Source organism: Erinaceus europaeus, chromosome X, assembly GCF_950295315.1.
Source record: "Erinaceus europaeus chromosome X, mEriEur2.1, whole genome shotgun sequence".
In the NCBI taxonomy this organism is placed as follows: domain Eukaryota; kingdom Metazoa; phylum Chordata; class Mammalia; order Eulipotyphla; family Erinaceidae; genus Erinaceus; species Erinaceus europaeus.
The window spans coordinates 47,410,657-47,434,467 of NC_080185.1; the positions used below are offsets into that span (position 1 = coordinate 47,410,657).

The window sequence follows — 23,811 nt, forward strand, 5'->3', positions numbered from 1 at the left end:
GAGAGAGAGGTATTGACACCTTCCTTCCCTCACTTCTGCCAACTCTCCGGAAGGTTTCCATCTTTTCCTGAGGGGCTAGAAAGACACAATGCATACAATCATGATATTTACATATTCCTTAAAGGCCTACGTGTCTGCAAGAATGGCACATCCCCTCATAATACAGCAGCCGGATTGCCACAGATTTTTTCCCCCTCTTGTGTTCGTATTTTGTGGGTGTGTGTTTTAATCACCCTAGAATATTCTTGCCTTCTTGTCACGCATGCCTTCAAAGAGAAAATTTTTCATTTTCCTGCTGTTCAGAAGGTAGTGGTAGTTAAATCGGTATTTGCTGCAAAGGCAAATTAAATCATCAATCACTTAAGTGTTTGGTTACAAGGGGGAAGGAACAGTCCTTGTTTTGAGTTATGTTAGCCTCTTTATTTTTGTAGCAGAAATTGACAAACATTTGAAGGATATTTTCAGGAAATAAAAATTTGCTCCCCTCTTTATAGAGTTGTAGGCTACTGGCCTATCCTTTTAGATGAGAAATTGCCTATTGTAATGTTCTTATATTCTCTCTGGTACTCTTTGTTGTGGGTGGCATTTTGATTCTGAACATGCTCTCCTCAGCCTAATAAAACAGTGCCTGTGATTTTAAGTATATTTTGGTGTGATGAAAGCCTTTTTTTCCTTGCCTTTCATAATCTTTGACTTTACTATTTGTGAGTCTGGGCAAGTGTTTAAACACAGTAATTTTGGAACTATGCAGTTAGTAAATTAACCCATAGTGAGAAGTAATAAATAACCTCATTTTACACATTACACAATTTTGGTATATTCAGTTTCTGTGTATACAAATCAAAGTTTATGTTTGGAGGAGAGTGGGGAAGAGAGTTGAAACCTAAAATTGAAGCCATCCATTAGGTTATTCTAAGGAATTATCCTAAGAATCATGAACACGCAATTGATTACTGATTTTACACTTTGCAAAGTATGTCTGAATATTTACTCCATCACTCTGAATAGATTTCCTATGCAATATGTTCATATACTTTGAATATATTGGCAAGATATACTTCTTGGTATAATATACTTCAAAGGCTTTAGGAAGTTTTTTTGTCAGACTGTATCATTATAGACATATATTTTATCTGTTTTCAGGTTCTTTCTAATCCACTATTGCACGGCAAAGTTAAAGCATCTAACCTTGTCATTCAGGGATTTCCTTCATTTTCTGACTCTACATTTATTACTGAAACCTTACTTCCCCCCAGAGCTACTACCTAGAACCCCGTGTTCCAACTAGAACAACTCTCTACTTTCAATATTTTATTAAATTATTCATATATTCATTTATTAGAGAGACAAATATTGACAGGGGAGTGTGAGAGAGAGACACCTGCAGCACTGTTTAACCCTTATGAAATGTCTCTCCTGCAGTTAGAGATCAGGGGCTTGAACCTGGCTCCTTGAGCACTTTAACATGTGCGCCCAACCCAGTGCACAACTGGAACGACTTTCTATTCCTCAAACCTATTTGATGAATTTCTGCTTCAACATTGTACAAGGTTATCTACATGCTTGGGATTTTCTTCTTTTTTCCACCTATTTAATTTTGTTCAAACCCTGCCTTTTCTAAGAAGCTGTCTCCAACTCATTTAGTCTACAGAACTTTCTCCTCCTCCTCCTCCTTATTTTTTTCTTCAAATTTCCATGGTACTTAATTCTCTTTACCACTTACTTGCTAATGTGGAATTTATGCTGCGTCTTGCTTTCTCTGATAGCTCTTTAAACACAGAGAAGACATCATATATTGTTCAAATTTCTCTTTACATACTGTTTACATACTGTTCATGTTATACTTGATGTTGTTCATAAATATGAATATCATATGTTGGTATGGCTTTGATTAAAAAAATTTTTTTATTAACTTTATTGGATAGAGACAGCCAGAAATCAAGAGGGAAGGGGGGGGGGTAGAGAGGAAGAGAGAGAGAGAGACACCTATAGCACTGCTTCGCCACTTGTGAATCTTTCCCCCTGCAGGTGGGGACCGGAGACCCAAACCTGGGTCCTTGCGTATTGTAACATGTGCGCTCAACCAGGTATGCCACCACCGGGCCCCTGACTTTGATTTTTAACCTTTCAGTAGGTAGAACCATCTTGCTCTTGGTGAATATTTATTCATCACAGAATTTATCATTGTCTACAGTAACACAGAGCTGTTTGAGACAATTTTACCTCATCTTTTTCCTTTTTTATTTTTTAACCAGCTGAGTGTATGTTTCCCATGAGAACATTTCAAAGTTTAGATGACAACTTTTGTGAGTGACTCAATCCATTTTTGAAAACATTTAACAGTTAACCTTTATTTTTTTTTGGTGGTGGTGCCTAGCCCTTATGCTTGTGCCATTTTGCTGCTTTGAGCTGAGTTTTCATTCAGATAGACAGAGAAAGGGAGGGACCATAGCATCTGAGCTTCTTCTGGTAACATATTACCTCCCATGAGATATTGGGGCTCAGTTCTGGGCCATATTGCATAGCAGTGACAGCGCCCTCCCCTGTGAGCTCTGTAGCTCCAGCTGTGAATTCTCTAGGACAGTATTTTGTATTTATAGAAATTACATGGAGGGGGTAGTGGCACACCTGGTTAAGTGCATGTTACCATGCTTAAGGACCAGGGTTTAAGCCCTCGGTCCCCACTTGAAGGGGCAAAGCTTCATGAACAGGACTACAGGTATCTCTGTCTCTATCCCTCGGCCACTTCCTTCTCAATTTCTTTCCGTCCTATCAACTAATAAATAAGTAAATTTATTAAAAAGATTCTATATGGCTAGAGAAATAGATCAACTGGTAGAGAATCAGACTTGCACGTCTGGGAGTCAGGCGGTGGCACCTGGTTTAAGCGCACTTGGCGGGAAGCACAAGGACCGGCATAAGGATCCTGGTTTTAGCCCTCGGCTCCCCACCTGCAGGGGAGTCGCTTCACAGGCGGTGAAACAGGCCTGTAGGTGTCTGTCTTTCTCTACCCCTCTCTGTCTTCCCCTCCTCTTTCCATTTCTCTCTGTCCTGTCCAACAACGATGACGTCAATAACAACAATAACAACTACAACAATAAAAAAAAAAGACTTGCGGGTCTGAGGTTCCTAGTTTGATTCCTGACACTGTGTGCACTAGAGTAGTGCTCTAGCTTGTCTTTCTGTCTTATGTGTAACTCTCACAAGTACTTAATAGGCTTTTTCAAAAACCTTAAAAAAAAAGTTAGGGGCTGGAGTGACAGCTTAATTGTTCTGCAAAAGACTCTCATGCCTAAGTCGAGGTCCCATGTTCAGCCCCCAGCACCACCATAAGCCAAAGCTGAGCAGTGCTCTGTTGTCTCTCACTCTGTATCTTTTTAAAACGAGGCTACTAACCATTATGTACAAATGAAGGTGGATACACTCATGTACACACACAAAAATGTCTACACACAGTGTAGTCTTATTTTTTTCTCTCAACAATGTATTCTTGAAAACACCTTATTTGTTGCTATTACTATACTTAAAATGACTCTAGTTGGTATGATGTTTCTGGGCAAAATTTATTAGATAGGTATTAAAGTGGGAAGAAAATATTAGTAGGAGAAAAAGAAAGTTAGGAAACTATTCTGTTTAATGTGTGAGCTAGTGAGACTCAGTAAAAACCAAATTGAAATGAAGAGGGGAAATTGGTACATTTCAAAAGAAAGTAAAGTGCTTTTTAAAATTAAAAAAAAATATTTTCCCTTTTGTTGCCCTTGTCTTTTTATTGTTGTAGTTATTATTGTTGTTGTTATTGATGTCGTCGTTGTTAGGACAGATAAATGGAGAGAGGAGGGGAAGACAGAGAGGGGGAGAGAACAATAGACACCTGCAGACCTGCTTCACTGCCTGTGAAGGGACGCCCCTGCAGGTGGGGAGCCAGGGGCTTCAACTGGGATCCTTATGCCCGTCCTTGCGCTTTGCACCATGTGCGCTTAACCTGCTGCGCTACTGCCCGACTCCCAGTAAAATAAAATGCTTTTAAAGTTACTTTATTCTCTCTGACATATACATAAGATGTAATAGACCTGTGGTTCTCTACCTTGTTTGCACATTAAAATGGCAAGGGGGTTATTTATTTATTTGTTTGTTTATTTTAATACCTATGTCTCACCCCACCCCTAACCAATTAAATCACAATCTCAGAAGTCAAGAAACTTCTTCTTCTTTTTTTTTTTTTTGCCTTCAGGATTATTGCTGGGGTTCAGTGCCTGTACTACTGCACTATGAATCCACTGCCATTTTTTCCCATTTTATTGCTTTTGTTGTTGTCATTATTATTGTTGTTGTCGTTGTTGTTGGATGATAGGACAGAGAGATATCAAGAAAGGAGGGGAGACAGAAGGGGAGAGAAAGACAGATACCTGCAGACCTGCTTCACCGCCTGTGAAGTGACCCCCCCCTTGCAGGGGGGGAGCTGGGGGTTCCAACCATGATGCATACACTGGTCCTTGAGCTTCCAGCCATGTGCGCTTAACCTGCTGCACTACCGCCCAAACCCCCAAGAAACTTTCTTCTTTATTTCAATTTTCTCTGGTGATTTTAATGTGTAGTCAAGGCTGAAAACTAAAATAGGGTCATTTTGGGCACTCAAGATAATATTTGAATAAATAAAAGTAAATAAAATAATAAAATAATCACCCAACCAGTAGTTTTCTTTCACTTCCTTACTTTACTAAACATAATTTCCACAAGTTCCATCCATTTTATCCCCCAAACAGAATATTGTCGTTATTATTGTTATTATTATTATTATTATTATTACTGAGTAGTACTCCACTGAGTCTGTTTCATAGCTTCTTTAGCCAATAATCTTTCATAGGACATTTAGGTTGCTTCCATATTTTGGCTAGTGTGATAATACAGTTATGAAATTAGGGTGCATATATATTCCTTCAAAGTAGTGTTCCTATATTAAAAAAAGATATTATTTGAATGAATGGTAATGTTGACAAAAGTTCAGTGACTATCTTAATACCAATAAAGAGAGTTAAAACCAAAACTAGAGGGGGCTGGGCAGTAGTGCAGCGCATTAAGTGCACATGGTGAAAAGTGCAGGGACTGGAGTAAGGATCCGGGTTCAAGCCCCCAGCTCCTCACCTGCAGTGGGGTCGCTTCGCAAGCAGGTCTGCAGGTGTGTATCTTTCTCTCCTCTCTGTCTTTCCACCTCTCTCGATTTCTCTGTGTCCTATCCAATGACAATGTTGTACCTGGGTCCGTGATATAAAGAAATCCACAAGGAACCAAAGGTGATGTAAAAGCAGAGAGCCTTTATTATATTCTAGCTTGCTAGGGCCGAGTTACTGAGGGGCTGACACACCAGTCCTTTCAGATTACATGGCTATGTGACAAGGTGGTTACATGACAGTTTTACATCTATAGCCCACAGGTGCAGGGAAGGGGAGGGGGTCTTTTATGTCCTTGGAGCTATCTCTTTTTCCTGACTCCAGGTTCCCAGGCTGTTTTCTCAGAGTCTGCCCCTATATTTATCTCCGGCCTTGCGGATTCCCAGGCCTGTCTTGTAATTGCTTACTTAACCCTTGGGTTGCCCGAGTCTAGGTTCATTTGTCTGTTTATATACCTGTTGGGTAGTATGCCACCTCCCCCTGGCTTCTGCTTAACCATATGCCTATATAGGGATTTACTGATCTCATTCAAAGCTTTGGTCTATTTACATAAATCACTTTAACATTTACATAAAGCACTCCCTCCAGGGCATTGGTGGTTCAGTGATAGGATTCTCGCCTGTTCCGCCCCCTCCTTGTCACACTCTGATTTTCACCAATCACTTTTCTCTCCACCCTCTCTATATCACATCCTGTTTCCACCCTACTTGGAGAGTATAAAAACAGCTGCTCTTCTGATTAAAGACACTTGGAAATTGCTTTCCGGCTCCAAGAGTTCCAGAGTGTATCTCCTGCGGAAGTTAGTGCGGCACGAGTTCCTGATCCCTCTCCCACGCAGCAGCCTAGATCGGCTCCAGTTGAGTTCTCTCCAAGCCAGAGAGCACTAGCTCGGGAAGAAGTACCCTCAGGCTATCCCGGCATATACCATTTTACATTTATTACTTTTTGCTCAGTTCCTACAACAACATTAACACCACAAGGGCAACAAAATTGGAAAAATAGCCTCCAGGAGCAGTGGATTCGTAGTGCTGGCATTGAGACCCAGTGATAACCCTGGAGGCAAAATAATAGTAATAATAATAATAACAAAACTAGAAACTAAATGGTTTAAGTTCTAGTTCAATGATCTTTTAAACAACCTTATATAAAGCAGGTAATTGTTTTTTTGAAAACATATTGCCGTCATGTTCTGTACACTATAGGCCTTATAGGGAATAGAACCTTACTAGGGGTGGTAATCTTTCCAGTTCCCATGAATAACTATGGTTTATGTTTAATACTGTCCAGTAGATTTGCATTAAGAAAACAATGCCCTCAGAATATGTATCAGCAGAATCATTAACAGTATTTCTTTGAGAGTAAAAAGATAGATAGCTATTGGCAATTTATCTTTGATATAGTTTTGCCTCCATTTCTCTCTTTTTTTCTTTGCTTGTTTCTTTATTTGCCTGCTCTTTCCTGATTCCATCTTGCAGCCCTCCTTGATTTTTTTTTCCTTCTTTCATCTCACTCTTTGCTGGGATAGACTCTGATCTCCAGAAATTTAAAATGCAGAGTTTCCTGTGCTTTATATGACCTTTTTGAGTAAATCTGTTTTCCAGGTACTCCTTGTATAAAATTCTCATCCATATGAAGACATAAAAACAGGAATCAGGGACTTCGGTGGTAGTGCAGTGGGTTAAGTGGTGGCGCAAAGTGGCAAGGACTGGTGTAAGGATCCTGGTTCGAGCCCCAAGTTCCCCACCTGCAGGGGAGTCGCTTCACAGGTGGTGAAGCAGGTCTGCAGGTGTCTCTCTTTCTCTCCCCGTCTCTGTTTTCCCCTCCTCTCTCCATTTCTCTCTGTCCTATCCAACAACAACGACATCAATAACAACGTCAATAATAACTACAACAATAAAACAAGGGCAACAAGAGGGGATAAATAAATACTAAAAAAAAAAACCAGGAATCAAAAAATTCAGAAACCATTTCTGAAACCTTATTGTAATGCATTATCTTTGGTGGTCTGTAGGAGATAGAACATAAGATAAAGGGAAATTACATGTCATGCTTTGTCTATTCCTGGTAATTTGTTGATCTTAAAATTGCTTGCAAGCAATTTTACAGGCTACCTAAACAAACCCTGAAACTTTTCATGTTTGACTTTATAACCAGTGCTACAAATAATTCTCAGCCTATTTGCAGTTGCTCTCTCTACATCTGTAGACTTCTTTATATACATAAACAGTGGATCTGTGAAACAGATTTAGAATTTTTTTTTGACATTCATCAGATTTTGTTATGTCCTGGTTAATCATATGTCTTCCTGTAAACTTGAAATCAATTCTTGTACTTCCTACGTGTGCTAGTTCACCTCTTCAACTGTGGGGCATGGTGCATCAGTTTATAAAGTGGAGCCAGACAAACTGCAGCAGCTGATTTTTGTTACATTGGTGAAGGGCCTTCTCAGTAAGTTAAGTAGATTGTGATTGTCATTTTTTGTGGCCTGATTTAAATATTTGCTTTGCTTTATGTAATAAATGTTTTGTAGAAAAGTAAGATATGCTGCACATTACAGTTAGCCAATATTTTAGTGGATCCAGATTAGATTTGAGTTGCTGAGACTTGTGATGATTTTTCCAGTGACCAATTAATTCTTCTATAGAATAAATTGTTGCTCTTTAACTTCTTTCTTTTTGCAAGTTCACATTTTTTAAAAATAAAATGTTGTTTTAAATTTGAGGGTATGCTCATTTGAAAATAATGCCATTTATACAGCCCTTTATAAATTTCTAAGCACTTTCATATCTTTGTATTATCCTAATAATGATCTTTAAGAGCTTTACAGAGTACATGATAATTACTCTTTGTTAAAAGAGGTTAAGTGATTTGTCCATTTTTAAATGACTAGTGCATAGTGTGGGTCAAAGCCTGGGTTGTACAATCCTAGGGTTATTTCAGTGTTATTTCCATTATAATACATTATTTGTTACCAAAGCTATTGTTAAAATAAGCACTATGCTAAATAAATTATCATGAAAATTCTTATTTAGCTTCATAGGCTATATAGATTTTAACTATGGTGCACTTTTTTAATGATCAAGTACTTCCTTCAAGGTAGTTTATTATTTTTTTAATTATTATCTTTATTTAGTGAATAGAGACAGCTGGAAATTGAGAGGAAGGGGGAGATAGAGAGGAGAAAGACAGAGAGACACCTGCAGCACTGCTTCACTCCTTGTGAAGCTTTCCTCCTGCAGGTGGCAACTGGAGATTTGAACCTGGGTTCTCGTGCATTTTAATGTGTGCTCAGCCAGGTGAGCCACCACCCGGCCCCATAATAAAGTGTTTTATGAGTGTTATCTGCATAACTTGCCTTCAAGGCTCTCTGGTGATTTTAAAATAGATTCATTAAGTAAACTTTTATTGAACTCCACCTTTGGATACATGATTATGGCCAATAGAAAAGAGAGAGAACACAGTTCCTGCCTGTGAATGGTGTACATATGTGATTGTGTATAGTGGCAAAAATTAGAAAATAATTAGATAACAAGATTAAAAATTATGTAACTTTCATAAACTACACTATCAACTGATATGCAACTATGGAATAAAGCTTAATTTTATTGTTTATTTGAGAAAATATCCTATAAAGTAAAGTACTTCTGGATTTTGAGGTAAATAGTGTATGATTTAGTTATTCTTAGGAGTATAGTTGCAGAATTTCAGGAGCAAAGTTGTTGAGTATGGAGTTGAGAATGACATTGTATACAAGGACAGATTTTAATTGAAGGTTTGTTCAGTAATTTTTTTCAAACATACTTAGAAGCTGAGAAGAATGAACCTGTGGAGAGTACAGTGTTAAAATGCAAGGGGGAGGAGAGAGACTTCATTTTAGGGATAAACCAGGGCAGGATGAGGAACTGTTATCCATGAGTAACCAGACTTTTGCTATGTTGAAGGTTAGAATAGATATCTTGGGTACTAATGGCTTCAATTTTAATCTGAAAAAAGTGAAGCAGTGTGATGTCATTAGGGAAAACAAAGTTGGTAAGCATAGGAAAAGGTACTTAGTACAGAATATAATAAGGCATTTAAGCTGTTTTAGAATTAAGATTGTCTATAATAACTAAATTAGAAAATATGATTTTTGAGGACCTGGTGGTGACATGCCCAGTTGAGGGCACACATTACCATATGCTAGGACTTGGGTTCAAGCCCTGGGTACCTACCTGCAGGGAAGAAACTTTAAGAGTGGTGATGTAATGCTGCAGGTGTCTCTCTTTTCTCTCTCCCTCTCTAGCTCCTCTTCTTTCTCAGCTCCTCTCTGTCCTATCAAATCAGAAATATTAAAAAAATAAAAAGGAAAATGTGAGTTTATCATGATTTCTGAAAAAAAATCACAAAAACTGCTTGACAGGTAAAATGAACAGAAGTGGTTGACTGGAATATTTGAGAATTGCTTAAATTTGATTTAGATTATTTGTAACATTAAGTCTGAAGCATTTACCATCAAAAGCATAACAACAGATATGATTCAGAACCTTACTGACAGTGCGAGAGGGGGTACAAAGAACACTTTTTCACAAATAAAAGTGGTTAAAGACCAAAGCACATTGCTTTTCTGAAAGATAATATTTGTTTATGCTAGAAAGTATGCAGTGAAATTCCAAGGCATGCCGTGAAACACTGCAGAAGAACATATTACAGTTCTACTCATTCCGGAAGCCTTCTCTAAGCTATGTTTAAGCTGTGTAATGCCTACCCCCCATTCTACAGTGGTTATTTATTATAACATAGAAGGGTGTTTTTTGTTATAATCTGGGATTCACTGCTCTGAATTATATATATATATATATATATATATATATATATATTTTATATTTTATTTTCCCTTTTGTTGCCCTAGTTTTTTATTGTTGTAGTTATTTTTTGTTGATTTTATTGATATCGTCATTGTTAGATAGGACAGAGAGAAATGGAGAGGAGGGGAAGACAGAGAGGGAGAGAGAAAGATAGACACCTGCAGACCTGTTTCACCGCCTGTGAAGCGACTCCCCTGCAGGTGGGGAGCTGGGGGCTCGAACTGGGATCTTGATGCTGGTCTTTGCACTTTGTGCCACGTGCGCTTAACCTGCTGCGCTACCGCCCAACTCCCTGCTCTGAACTTTAAACATATACATATATATATATATATGGAGTGAGGCAGAGAGAGAGAGAGAGAGAAACTAATTACAGCACCAAAGGTTTCTTCAAAGCATTGGGGGCTGGGCTATTGCCTAATTCAAAGCAGTACACTATCCAAGTGAGGGCTAACTTCTTCAGATAGAGAGACAGAGGTAGAGAGTGAGCAGGAAAGACATCACAAAGTCAGATTTTCACCCAGTGTAGTGGAAGCAGGCACAAACTTGTGTTATGTGCACATAGAGTAGGCACCCTCCCAGGTGAATTTATCTTGGTGCCCCAGGAGGGGAAGTCCTTTAGTTTTCTCATTTTTCCCCTATACTATGGGTGTATTTGGCTACTGGTTGATGCATTGTAATGCTCTTCTAATCTGTTCTTTAGAAAGTGTCAGAAGGGGAGTCAGGCTGTAGTGCAATGGGTTAAGCGCAGGTGGCACAAAGCACAAGGACCGGCATAAGGATCCTGGTTCTAGCCCTGGCTCCCCACCTGCAGGAGAGTCGTTTCACAAGCAGTGAAGCAGGTCTGCAGGTGTCTTTCTCTCCCCCTCTCTGTCTTCCCCTCCTCTCTCCATTTCTCTCTGTCCTATCCAACAACGATGATAACAATAATAACTACAACAATAAAACAACAAGGACAACAAAAAGGGAATAAATAAATATTTAAAAAAATAAAATAAAATAAAATAAAGAAAGTGTCAGAAGGTTTTGTCTGCTTTCTTTTCATGGACAGAAGTATCTTACTTTCCAGAAAATCATGAAACATAATAAAATGAAATATTACATGTCAGTTATATAATAATAATTGAAGTTGTTGTTTAGTCTTACTTTAAACTAGTGCACATAGTCTGGAAAGGCCGAACTTTAGCTTTTAATCTTTGCATGTTTCCTGTTTAAAATATAAGTTGATAGCATTCTCCTCACAGAATACCGGTTAATGGACTATAATTGTTAATTGAACAATGAACATTTTCTAATTTTTTGTTTTAAAGATTTAAAAACATTTATTCATCTACTGGATAGAGACAGAAATTGAGAGGGTAGGGGGGAGATAGAAAGGGAAAGAGAAAGAGAAAGACAGCTGCAGCATGGTCTCTTCACTCGTGCAGCTTCCTTCCTGCCTCTGGGGACCTGGAGCTTGAGCCTTGTTCCATGTGCATTGCAACATGTGTGTGCTCCCAGGTGCACCACCACCTAACCTAGCATTTTATGAGTTTTTGCTATAAAATTTCTAAGTAGGAATTAAGTCCTTTATTAATTTGAAGACATTGTTAACTATGTGTATTTACTCGTAATTTCTGACAAAGGATAGTGACACTTAAAAAATATTCAGTAGAAGTTTATAACTGGCACAAACATTTATTTGACCTTTTGAACACTTACTTAATTCTAGACATTTGTAACATTAAATTTCACTCAGAAATAACTTTGTTGTGGGTTGGGGAGGTGGCTCAGTAGTATAATACATACCTTACATAACTGAGGCCCTGGGTTCGATCTCAGCATCACAATAAAACAAGACAGAGAAAAACAAATAGAGCATCGTGAATGATAGTTTCAGTCTCTCAATCTAATATAAAAGGTTTTGCTGTATGAGTCTTTTCCTACAAGATTCTAGAACGCACAGTTTAGAACCTTCTCTTTTTAAAAATGTACTTACAATTAATAATTAGTCTGAGCTAATTAATTGAGATGTTTGTGTAAATGGAAATCAGTTACTTTTAAAGATACTTATAAATTAAAATTATAAGCCTGGGATAGAGATATAGTTCAGCCTGTTCGATCTCTAACTTATGGACCCAGAAGCTACAGGTTCAATTCTCATCACCACCTTACTCCAGAGCTGAGCAGTTCTCTGGCATTCTCTCTCATATTCTCTCTTAGAAATGAATCTGTGGGGTGGGGGTAGATAGCATAATGGTTATGCAAACAGACTGTCATTCCTGAGGCTTCCTCAAGTTCCAGGTTCAATCCCCCGCACCACCATAAGCCAGAGCTGAGTAGTGCTCTGGTAAAAAAAAAAAAAAAAAAGAAGAAGAAGAAGAAAAAAGCAATGAATCTATGAAAAACTGTATGTCGAACATAGATAACTCTCACATTTTGTAGTGAATTGTAAAAATGGATTTGTTTTATCCATTTTATTGACATAGTTACATTGCTTCTAATGAATTTGTGATTTCATAGTGGTAAAAAATAAATACCTGTGAGGCCGGGGTGGTGGTGCACCTGGTTGAGCACACATATTACAGTGCGCAAGGACACAGGTTGGAGTCCCCCGTCCCCACCTGCAGGGGGAAAACTTTGTGAGTGGTGAAGCAGGGCTGCAGGTGTCTCTGTCTCTCTCCCTCTCTATCTCCCCCTTCCTTCTCGATGTCTGGCTGTCTCTATCCAATAAATAAATAAAGATAAATGGGAGTCGTGTGGTTTCTTCTTCTAGCGTTTGCCCTTCTTCCGTAGCCAGTCAATGGCTTTGAAAGTGACTGGGATCCATGTGGATTCAGTCGGCTAAGAAGGATCGTCAGTTTCCCCATTGAATGGGTACTCATGGGATGCACCACGAGAAGGTCGATCCAATGCATCCCAGTCGTGTGGTAGTGCAGTGGGTTAAGCGCAGGTGGCGCAAAGCACAAGGACCGGCATAAGGATCCCGGTTCGAACCCCGACTCCCCACCTGCAGGGGAGTCTCTTCACAAGCGGTGAAGCAGGTCTGCAGGTGTCTGTCTTTCTCTCCCCCTGTGTCTTCCCCTCCTATCTCCATTTCTCTCTGTCCTAGCCAACAACGACAACAACAATAATAACTACAACAATAAAAAGACGAGCAACAAAAGGGAAAATAAGTAAATAAATATAAAAAATTAAAGATAATTAAAAAATAAGAACAGTGGCTAATACTTAAAAATAAGGAAAATAAACCTATTATGTAGTCAGGATCAGTGGTTATTAACTTGGGGAGATCTGCCTTTGGACTATTTGACAATGTCTAAAAGACATTTTTGATAGTCAAAACTAGGGAAGTGCTACCAACATCTTGTCTGTAGAGTCCAGGGATGCTATGAGGTATCCTACCACTTAATTGCCCAACACAGCAAAGACTTTTCTTGCCTAAAATATCAGTGATATCAAATGCTGCGGTAGAGTATTAAAAAAGCCGTAAGTGAAAACAAAATGAAATGTAGGTTCAAAGAGAAAGTCGTAATATCTTCTGTGTTGGTAGAACTTGAATTTTTTTTTTTTTGCCTCCAATGCTATCGCTGGGACTACGGTGCCTGCACTACAAATCCACTGCTCCTGGAGGCTACTTTTTCCCCTTTTGTTGCTCTTGTTGTTTTATCGTTGTTATTGTTGTTTTTATTGCTGTCTTTGGATAGGACTGAGAGAAATCGAGAGAGGAAGGGAAGACAGAGAGGGGAGGGGGAGTGAAAGACACCTGTAGACCTGCTTCACTGACTGTGAAGCGACCCCCCTCCTTGCATATGGGGAGCCGGAGGCTCTAACCCGGATCCTTAAGCAGCCCTGACGCTTCGCTTCACACCATGTACACTTAACTTGCTGCGCCACGGCCCAGCACCCTGAAAGGAGTTGTTTTTTTTTTTTTTTTTTGCCTCGAGGGTTATCCCTGGGGCCCGGTGCCTGTACTAGGAATCCACTGCTCCTGGAGGCTATTTTTCCCCCTTTGTTGTCCTTTTTGTTTATCGTTCTTGTTATTGTTGTTGTTTTATGGAACAGAGAGAAATCGAGAGAGGAGAGGAAGACAGAAGGGGGAGAGAAAGATGGACACCCGTAGACTTGCTTTACCCCTTGTGAAGCAACTCCCCTGAAGGTGGGGAGCGGGGACTCGAACCCGGATCGTTACTCTGGTCCTTGCGCTTTGCGCCATGCGCGCTTAACCCGTGGTGCTACCTCCCGACCCCCTGAAAGAAGATTTTTATATAGGCTTTGGAGAATGGACCTTGACTGGAGGAAGGGTAAAATTTGTATATTAAAGGAAAGGAAGAAAAGTACATGACTACTCAGGTCCCAATGTCTTTTTTTTTTTTTTGTTTAAGAAAGGATTAATTAACAAAACCATAGGGTAGGAGAGGTACAACTCCACACAATTCCCACCACCCAATCTCCATATCCCACCCCCTCCCCTGATAGCTTTCCCATTCTCTATCCCTCTGGGAGCATGGACCCAGAGTCATTGTGGGTTGCAGCAGGTAGAAGGTCTGGCTTCTGTAATTGCTTCCCCGCTGAACATGGGCGTTGACTGGTCTGTCCATACTCCCAGTCTGCCTCTCTCTTTCCCTAGTAGGGTGGGTCTCTGGGGAAGCTGAGCTCCAGGACACATTGGTGGGGTCTTCAGTCTAGGGAAGCCTGGCCAGCATCCTGATGACATCTGGAACCTGGTGACTGAAAAGAGAGTTAACATACGAAGCCAAACAAATGGTTGAGCAATCATGGACCCAAAGCTTGGAATAATGGAGAGGAAGTGTTAGGGAGGTACTCACTGCAAGCTCTAGTGTACTTCTGCTTTCAGGTATATATTTTGCAGTAGTTTATGGATACGTGTGAACATATGCTCTCTCTCACAGAAACTGGTGTATAACTAGGTTTTGGGACTTTGTTAGAAAGTGAACCACCTGAGATGAAATTAGAGTATACTATGAAAGGAAAGGTCTCACCTGAGTAATGAAGCTGAAGGGTTGTCATTCCACACGTGAAGTCTCTGGACACAATCTGAAGTGAAGCATGTTGAGGTGGCAATCGTTGCGTTGGTTAGGTTGTGATCGGCGGATGCAATATTATTTGATATGGATTGGGAGAGGCATACAGGAAAGTGGGCCCTATCCAAGGGTTCCAGGACTGGGGGAAGTAGGGGCTCTATAGTGGAGATGTGAGGCTCCTGCTGTCTTAGGGTTCGAAAAGACAATCGATAGTTAATGTTATCATCACATTAATTGGTAATTGGGTTAACTTTGAAAAGTCCTTTTGTTATGGTTTGCTGTACAGTACCCAGTATCTTGTATATAGCTGTGCTATTGGTTGCTTCTGATCTACTTGGTCTAGGCTTTTGAGAGAGTCCGCATATCAAATACACAGCCTATATAGTAAAAAGATTCAGTTTGTGTTTTGAAAAACTTTGAGACATTCAATTGATTTTCCCCCTCTCATATTAATTAACTGGTGATTTATATGTCTACGTTTTGCTAGGATTGTACTTAAACACCATTCCCACCACCCAAAGACTGTGACCCATCCCTCCCACCCACTCCCACCCCCCACTGGCCCAGGAAGCTGCATGTCTACCCCTCACCACAGGGTTTTTACTTTGGTGCCCTACTTACAATTTGGTCAGGTCCTGCTTTTAGTTTCCCTTTCAGATCTTCTTACTCAACTTCTGTTGATGAGTGGGATCATCCCATACTCATCTTTATCTTTCGGACTTAGCTCACTTAACATAATTCCTTCTAGCTCTGTCCAAGATGGGTCAGAGAAGGTGGGTTCATTGTTCTTGATAGCTGCATAGTATTCCATTGTGTATATATACCACAACTTTCTCAGCCACTCATCTGTTGTTGGGTACCTGGGTTGCTTCCAGGTTTTAGCTATTATGAATTGTGCTGCTATGAACATAGGAGTACACACCTCTTTTTGGTTGGGTGTTATGGAGTCTTTGGGGTATAACCCCAGGAGAGGAATTACTGGATCATATGGAAGGTCCATGTCTAGTCTTCTGAGAGTTTTCCAGACTGCTCTCCACAGAGGCTGTACCAATTTACATTCCCACCAGCAATGTAAAAGGGTTCCTCTGTCCCCACAACCTCTCCAGCATTTGTTGCTGCTGTCCTTTTTGATGTATGCCATTCTTACAGGAGTGAGGTGGTATCTTAGTGTTGTCTTAATTTGCATTTCTCTGATAATCAGTGACCTAGAGCAGTTTTTCATATGTTTGTTAGCCTTTTGGATGTCCTCTGTAGTGAATGTTTTGTTCATATCCTCTGCCCATTTTTGGATGGGGTCATTTGCTTTTTTGGTGCTAAGTTTGCTGAGCTCTTTATATATTTTGGTGATTAGTTTCTTGTCTGATGTCTGGCATGTGAAGATCTTCTCCCATTCTGTGAGGGGTCTCTCTGTTTGTTTAATAGTTTCTTTGGATGTGCAGAAGCTTTTCAATTTGATGTAGTCCCATTGGTTTGTTTCTGCTTTAGTCTTCCTTGCAATTGGGTTTGATTCATCAAAGATGTCCTTGAGGTATATGTGGGAAAGTGTTTTACCAATGTTTTCCTCTAAGTATTTGATTGTTTCTGGTCTGACATCTAGGTCATTGATCCATTTGGAGTTGATTTTTGTTTCTGGTGAGATAAAGTGGTTCAATTTCATTCTTCTGCATGTTTCAACCCAGTTTTCCCAGCACCATTTATTGAAGAGAGCTTCCTTTTTCCATTTAATCCTTTGGGCCCCCTTATCAAAGATTAGATGTCCATATGTGTGGGGATTTATTTCTGGACTTTCAATTCTGTTCCACTGGTCTGTGTGCCTATTTTTGTTCCAGTACCATGCTGTTTTGATGATGATGGCTTTAAAATATTGTTTAAGGTCTGGGAGTGTGATGCCTCCATTTCTGTTTCTTTTCCTCAAGATGGTTTTGGCAATTCTAGGTGTTTTCAGGTTCCAGATAAATGATTGTAGTGTTTGTTCTGTTCTCTTAAAGAAGCTTGGTGGAACTTTGATGGGTATTGCATTAAATTTGTATATGGCTCTGGGGAGAATATTCATTTTGTTGATGTTTATTCTTCCAATCCATGAGCATGGGATATCTTTCCATTTCTTGGTATCAGTTTCTATTTCCTTGAGTAGCGACTCATAGTTTTCAGCATACAAGTCTTTCACTTCTTTGGTCAACTTTATTCCTAGGTATTTGATTGATTTTTCTGAAACAGTAAATGGGAGTGATTTCTGGATGTCTTCTTCTTCAGATTTAGTGTTTGCATAAACAAATGCCACTGATTTTTGTACATTGATTTTGTAGCCTGATACCTTGTTATATTGCCTAATAACTTCCAGTAATTTTCTGCTGGATTCTTTAGGTTTTTCTATGTAGACTATCATATCATCTGCAAATAGTGAGAGCTTGACTTCTTCCCTTCCAATCTATATTCCTTTGATTTCTTTCTCTTACCTGATTGCTAAGGCAAGAACTTCCAATACTATGTTGAAGAGTAATGGTGACAGTGGACAGCCCTGTCTAGTCCCCGATCTGAGGCGGAATGCTTTCAGTCTGTCCATTGAGTATGATGTTGGCTGTAGGCTTGCTATATATAGACTCCACTATCTTGAGGAAATTCCCATATATTCCCATTTTTTGTAGTGTTTTGAGCATGAATGGGTGTTGGATTTTGTCAAAGGCTTTCTCTGCATCTATTGAGATAATCATGTGATTTTTGGCTTTGCTTTTATTGATGTGGTGAATGACATTGATTGACTTATGGATGTTGAACCAGCTTTGCATTCCTGAGATGAATCCCACTTGGTCATGATGAACAATCTTTTTGCTATGTTGCTGTATCCGGTTGGCCAAGATCTTGTTTAATATTTTTGTATCTATGTTCATCAGAGATATTGGTCTGTAGTTTTCCTTTTCTGTTCTGTCCCTATCAGCTTTTGGTATCAGGGTGATGTTGGCTTCATAGAAGGTGGAAGGGAGTATTCCTGTTTCTTTAATCTTATGGAAAAGTTTAAGAAGTGTGGGTACTGTTTCCTGAAAGTTTTGTAGAATTCATTTGTGAAGCCATCTGGTCAAGGACTTTTGTTGTTGGGGAGATTCTTAATAACGGTTTCAATTTCTTTGTCTGTGATTGGTACATTTAGATTTTGTAGTTCTTCTTGGTTCAGTTTTGGAAGGGCATATGCTTCTAGGAATTGTTCCATTTCTTCCAGATTCTCTAGCTTGGTGGCGTATAGTTCTTTATAGAAGTTTCGCAGGATTCTCTGGATTTCTGTGGTGTCAGTTGTGATATCTCCTGCATCGTTTACAATTCTATGAATTTGAGTCTTCTCTCTTTTTTGTTTGGTGAGTCTGGCTAGGGGTTTGTCAATTTTGTTTAATCTTTCAAAGAACCAACATTTGGCTTCATTGATCTTTTGTATGTTTCTTTTATTTTCAATGTTGTTTATTTCTGCTCTTACTTTAGTGATTTCTGTCCTTCTGGTTGCTTTAGGGCCCAATGTCTTTTAAAAGAAAAGAATCAAGTCTATTATTGATTCTAGGTCCCTTGGTCATCCATACTAGAAACTTGGAAGGCATTCTCTTCACTTTTCTTTACTTCCCCTTCATATCAAATTAAAAATTAAGACCTTGATCACAGCACTTTGAATAGCTTTCAGATCTCTTTTTTTTCCTGTCAATTCTCACTAACATTGTTATTTAGCTGGTACTCATCACCTTTCTAATGACTCAGTCAACAGATTTCCTAAATTGTTCCTTTCACCTCAGATTTATTTTAACGCCACTGATTCCTGTATACTGTAAGTAGAGCACTGTTTCTAATTTGCAGGTTTGACTGTCACTGGTAAAACATCTTAAATTCAGTAATAATAGTGTGTAATTAATACAGTGCAGTACAACAATATGGCACCATATCTTCAGAATTACATTTCATGTCCTATTTATTTTTTTTCAAAATTTAAAAAATATTAAAAAGTGAATGCACTAGGTTTGAAATAGCTGATAATAATAATTTTTTAAATTTATTTTCCCTTTTTGCTGCCCTTGTTGTTTTTCATTGTTGTTGTTATTGATGTTGTCGTTGTTAGATAGGATAGAGAGAAATGGAGAGAGGAGGGGAAGGCAGAAGGGGGAGAGACAGACACTTGCAGACCTGCTTCACTGCTTGTGAAGCAACTCCACTGCAGGTGGGGAGCTGAGAGCTCAAACAGCTATCCTTTTGCTGGTCCTTTGCGCCACTGTGTGCTTAACCAGCTGTGCTACCGCCGGACTCCCATAGCTGATAATTATGTTAATATTAAGTTGCTAAGGCTCACAAAATTTTTGCATGAAGCTGTAGTTCACTCCTCCCTACTCCGGTGTGTTATCCCTCATTGTCTTATTCTTTTTTCATTAATGGCCCTTGAGTTGTTTTCATGTATTTGCTTTTGTGAATAGGGATGCTGTAAGCATTATTTTTGTTGTTATTATTATTATTTTTGTCTCCAGGGTTATCACTGGGGCACGGTGCCTGCACTATGAATCCACTGCTCTTGGAGGTTATTTTTTCAATTTTGTTGCCTTTGTTGTTTATCGTTGTTATTATTGTTGTCTTTGCTGTCGTTGTTGGATAGGACAGAGAGAAATCGAGAGAGGACTGGATGACATAGAAGGGGAGCGAAAGATAGACACAGACCTGCTTCACTTCTTGTGAAACCACCTCTCTGCAGGTGGGAGCTGGGGGCTTGAACCGGGATCTTCAATCCATTCTGTGCGCTTTGCGCCATGTGCACTTAACCCACTGCGCTACCGCTGGCTCCCTGTAAGCATTATTATATATGTGTCAGACTTTCTCTTATGTGTCTGCTTGGGAGTAGAACTGAAGGTTCTTTGGTAAGTCATTGTGCAGTTTAAGGATTGAATGCCCAACTGTCTTACAGTTTACATTTCGATCAATATGCATAAGAGATCTCATGAATTGATTTCTTTTTTTTTCTTTTTTTTTAAATTTTTTTTTCTTTCCTCCAGGGTTATTGCTGGGCTCGGTGCCTGCACCATGAATCCACCGCTCCTGGAGTCCATTTTTCCCCCCTTTGTTGCCTTGTTGTTGTAGCCTCGCTGTGGCTATCATTATTGCCATTGTTGATGTCGTTTGCTGTTGGATAGAACAGAGAGAAATGGAGAGAGCAGGGGAAGACAGAGAGGGGGAGAGAAAGATAGACACCTGCAGACCTGCTTCACCGCCTCTGAAGCGACCCCCCTGCAGGTGGGGAGCCGGGGGCTCGAACCGGATCCTTAGGCCGGTCCTTGCGCTTTGCGCCACATGCACTTAACCCACTGCGCCACCGCCCGACCCCCATGAATTGATTTCTTTCCAGCATATACCATTGCCATATTTACCCATTTTGACCCAAATAAGCTTGAATGATATTTCAGTGAAACCAATGTTTCTTCTTTCTTAACTTCCTTCTCATATCCCTCTCTCCCTGCATCCCTTTCTCCCTGCATCCCTCCCTCCTTCCTCCCCTTCCTGTTAGAGCATTGCTCAGCTTTGGCTTATGGTGGTGCTGGGAATTTAATCTGAGACCTTGATACCTCAGGCAGGAAAGTCTGTTGTGTAAATTGCTGGGTTAGCTCTCACAACTCAGTAAAATCTTTCTTATTTTATCCTGAAAACCAGTGTCAAAATAACTTAAAATATCTTTTAGCCATATGTGTTTCCTGTTCTGTGAAATAACCTTTACTTACTTTGTTCAAGTTCTTTTCCTTAAAAAATTTGTTTTATTTTCCCTTTTGTTGCCCTTGTTTTTTATTGTTGTTGTAGTTATTTTTGTTGTTGTTATTGATGTGATTGTTGGATAGGGCAGAGAGAAATGGAAAGAGAGGGGAAGACAGAGAGGGGCAGAGAAAGACATACACCTGCAGACCTGCTTCACCGCCTGTGAAGCGACGCCCCTTTAGGTGGGGAGCCGGGGGCTCGAACCAGGATCCTCACACAGGTCCTTGTGCTTTGCACCACGTGCGCTTAACCCACTGTGCTACCACCCCACTCCCTTCCTTTTAAAAATTTATTCTTAGGGGGCCAGGCAGTGGTGCACCTGGTTAAGTGCATATATTACAGTACACAAGAACGGCAGGTTCAAGCCCCTGATACCCACCTACGGGGAAGGGGGGAGCTTCACAAGTGGTGAAGCATGGCTGCAGGTGGCTCTCTGTCTCTCTCCCATTCTATCTCTCCCTCGCCTCTCAATTTCTTACTGTTTCTGTCCTATAATAAATAAAGAAAAAAATAAAAATGATAATTCTTAAATAAAAAAAGCTAGTTGGAACTTGGACTGGACCTGGTGGATTGCACCAAAGTAAAGGACTCTGGAGTGGGTGGGAAGTATTCAGGTCCTGGAACATGATGGCAGAGGAGGACCTAGGGTGGGGGGGGCTAGTGTTTTGCCGAAAACTGAGAAATGTTGCGCACTACTGTATTTTACTGTTTACTGTAAACCATTAATCCTCCAGTAAAGAAAAAAATAAAATAAGTAAATATGCTAGTTGTGCACAAAATGCTAATATTTTATGGGAATAAGTATTTATTTATATATTTAAAATATTATTATTGAATAGAGACAGAAAGAAATTGAAAGGAGGAGATAGGGAAACAGACAGAGAGACACATGCAGCCCTGCATCACCACTAGTGAAGCTTTCCCCTTGCAGGTGGACCAGGGGCTTGAACCTGGGTCCTTGTGCACTGTAATGTGAGTGTTTAACCAGGTGCACCACCACCTGGACCCCATAATTTATTTTTTTAAAAAATGTATTGATTTACTTAAATCATCTCCAGTGCCATCTATTTTGTTCCAAACCATTGCAATATTGTATTTTTAAATTAAGGTATAACATATTCCATTTAATATGTACCCCTATTCTTTATCTAGTCATCTCTGAGTAAGTGTGTTAAGAGAAATAAATAAAGAAGTGAAAGACAACTGCCAAATAGTTTTGATCCTATGTGGGCTATAGGCAAACAAACCTGTAAAGCTTAGAGTCTATGAGAACTTTGCTGATTATCAGGGGAAGGTGGGCAACAGATAACTTCCATCTCTGGTGTGGTCAGTTCTACTCACACATATATGGAGTGAAAATATACCCCCAAAACTGTATAGTTTTGTAAACCACTGTTAAACCAATAGTAATAAAATTATTTTAAAAATTTTACTGATTCAACATTGGTTTGCTATATTATACACTTTTCAGGGGTATTGTTTAACATCTGTTTATGTGTATATGACTCACTGCACCCACCACCAACATGGCACTAAAGATATCCTTCTACCTATTTTTAAAAATATTTATTTACTTTCCCTTTTGTTGTCCTTATTTTTTTTATTGTTGTAGTTATTATTGTCGTTGTTATTTATGTCATTGTTGGATAGGACAGAGAGAAATGGAGAAAGGAGGGGAAAACAGAGAGGGGGAGAGAAAGATAGACACCTGCAGACCTGCTTCACCGCCTGTGAAGCAACTCCCCTGCAGATGGGGAGCTTGGGGCTCGAACTGGGATCCTTAAGCAGGTCCTTGTGCTTTGCTCCACATGTGCTTAACCCACTGTGCTACCGCCCGACTCCTGTCCTTCTTCCTGTTACCCCACTTTCTCTCCTCATTCCCTCTGATGACTACACTAAATTTTGGAGTCTAAAAATGATTTTGTTATAATTATTTTTGTATGTTCTGTTAAAATTTATGTTGCACATATGGGTTTTTTACTTCTTAACTAATTTCATGTAACATAATCACCTCAACTGTCATTCATTTTTGTCCTGAATGAAACATCTTTTTTCTTTAATGACAAAGTAGTAGCCTATTGAAATTTTATCCCAAAATTCCTTTAGTTAGTGATTTAATATTGATTTACAAAATTACAAGACAATGGTAGTACGACTGCATAAAGTTCCCACCACCAGAGCTCTGGATCCCCAGTCCCTCCATTGTAAGCTACAGTAGTTCTCTGAAGTATATATATACTGTTATTTCTGCAACTATCTGTCTCTATGTGTATATATTTGACCATTTTTAAAGGTCCCATCTTCTCTTCCTTTGCAAGTCATACATCCAAATGTCCTTCCCTTTTTCCTCCTCTCTCTCGGGTTCCTGATGGAGTTGGATGGAGTTCAGAGACCTCTAGTCATCTTCCCCTTAACATTTCTCCCCCACTGGGAATATGGATCAAAATTCTTTTTGGGGTGCAGAAGGTGGGAGTTTTGGTTTCTATAATTGCTTTTCCACTGGACATGGGTGTTGACAGGTTGATCCATACCGCAGCCTGTTTCTATTTTTCCCTAATGGGGTAGGGCTTTGAAGAGGTGAGGTTCCAAGACACATCAGTGAGGTTGTCTTCCCAGGAAGTCAGGATAGAATCATGATAGTATCTGCAACTTGGTGGCTGAAAGGTGGCAAGATATAAAGCAGGACCAAATGATTAATGAACAGGAAACAAAAGACTAGGGACAAGAAGATGAGAATGGGGATCTTAGAGTGGAAAGAAACTAGGAAGTCCATTTTAGGGATGTTCCTAGGGGCCCATGACTATCGTAGTTTTTTGTTTGAGTTTGATAGCTAACATAGAGTTGGACAAAAGTATTGCCTGAGAAGTCAGTGTCAGAGTAGAAAAAAGGATGGAAAGTTGTATTAGGGCAGAGAGTAGCTTCTATTCTTGAAAAAACAAACAAACAAACAAACAAACAAACAAAAGCCAGCATGAATAAAATTAATTGTATACCCCATCCACCTGATCCAGGACCCAT

General features: G+C 39.6%; 1 protein-coding gene across 5 annotated transcripts in view; it reads left to right on the forward strand.

Moving 5' to 3' along the window:
* The window catches only part of LRCH2 (leucine rich repeats and calponin homology domain containing 2), a 146,429-nt gene that overhangs the window by 740 nt on the left and 121,878 nt on the right, over window positions 1-23,811 (forward strand). The window lies entirely within an intron of this gene.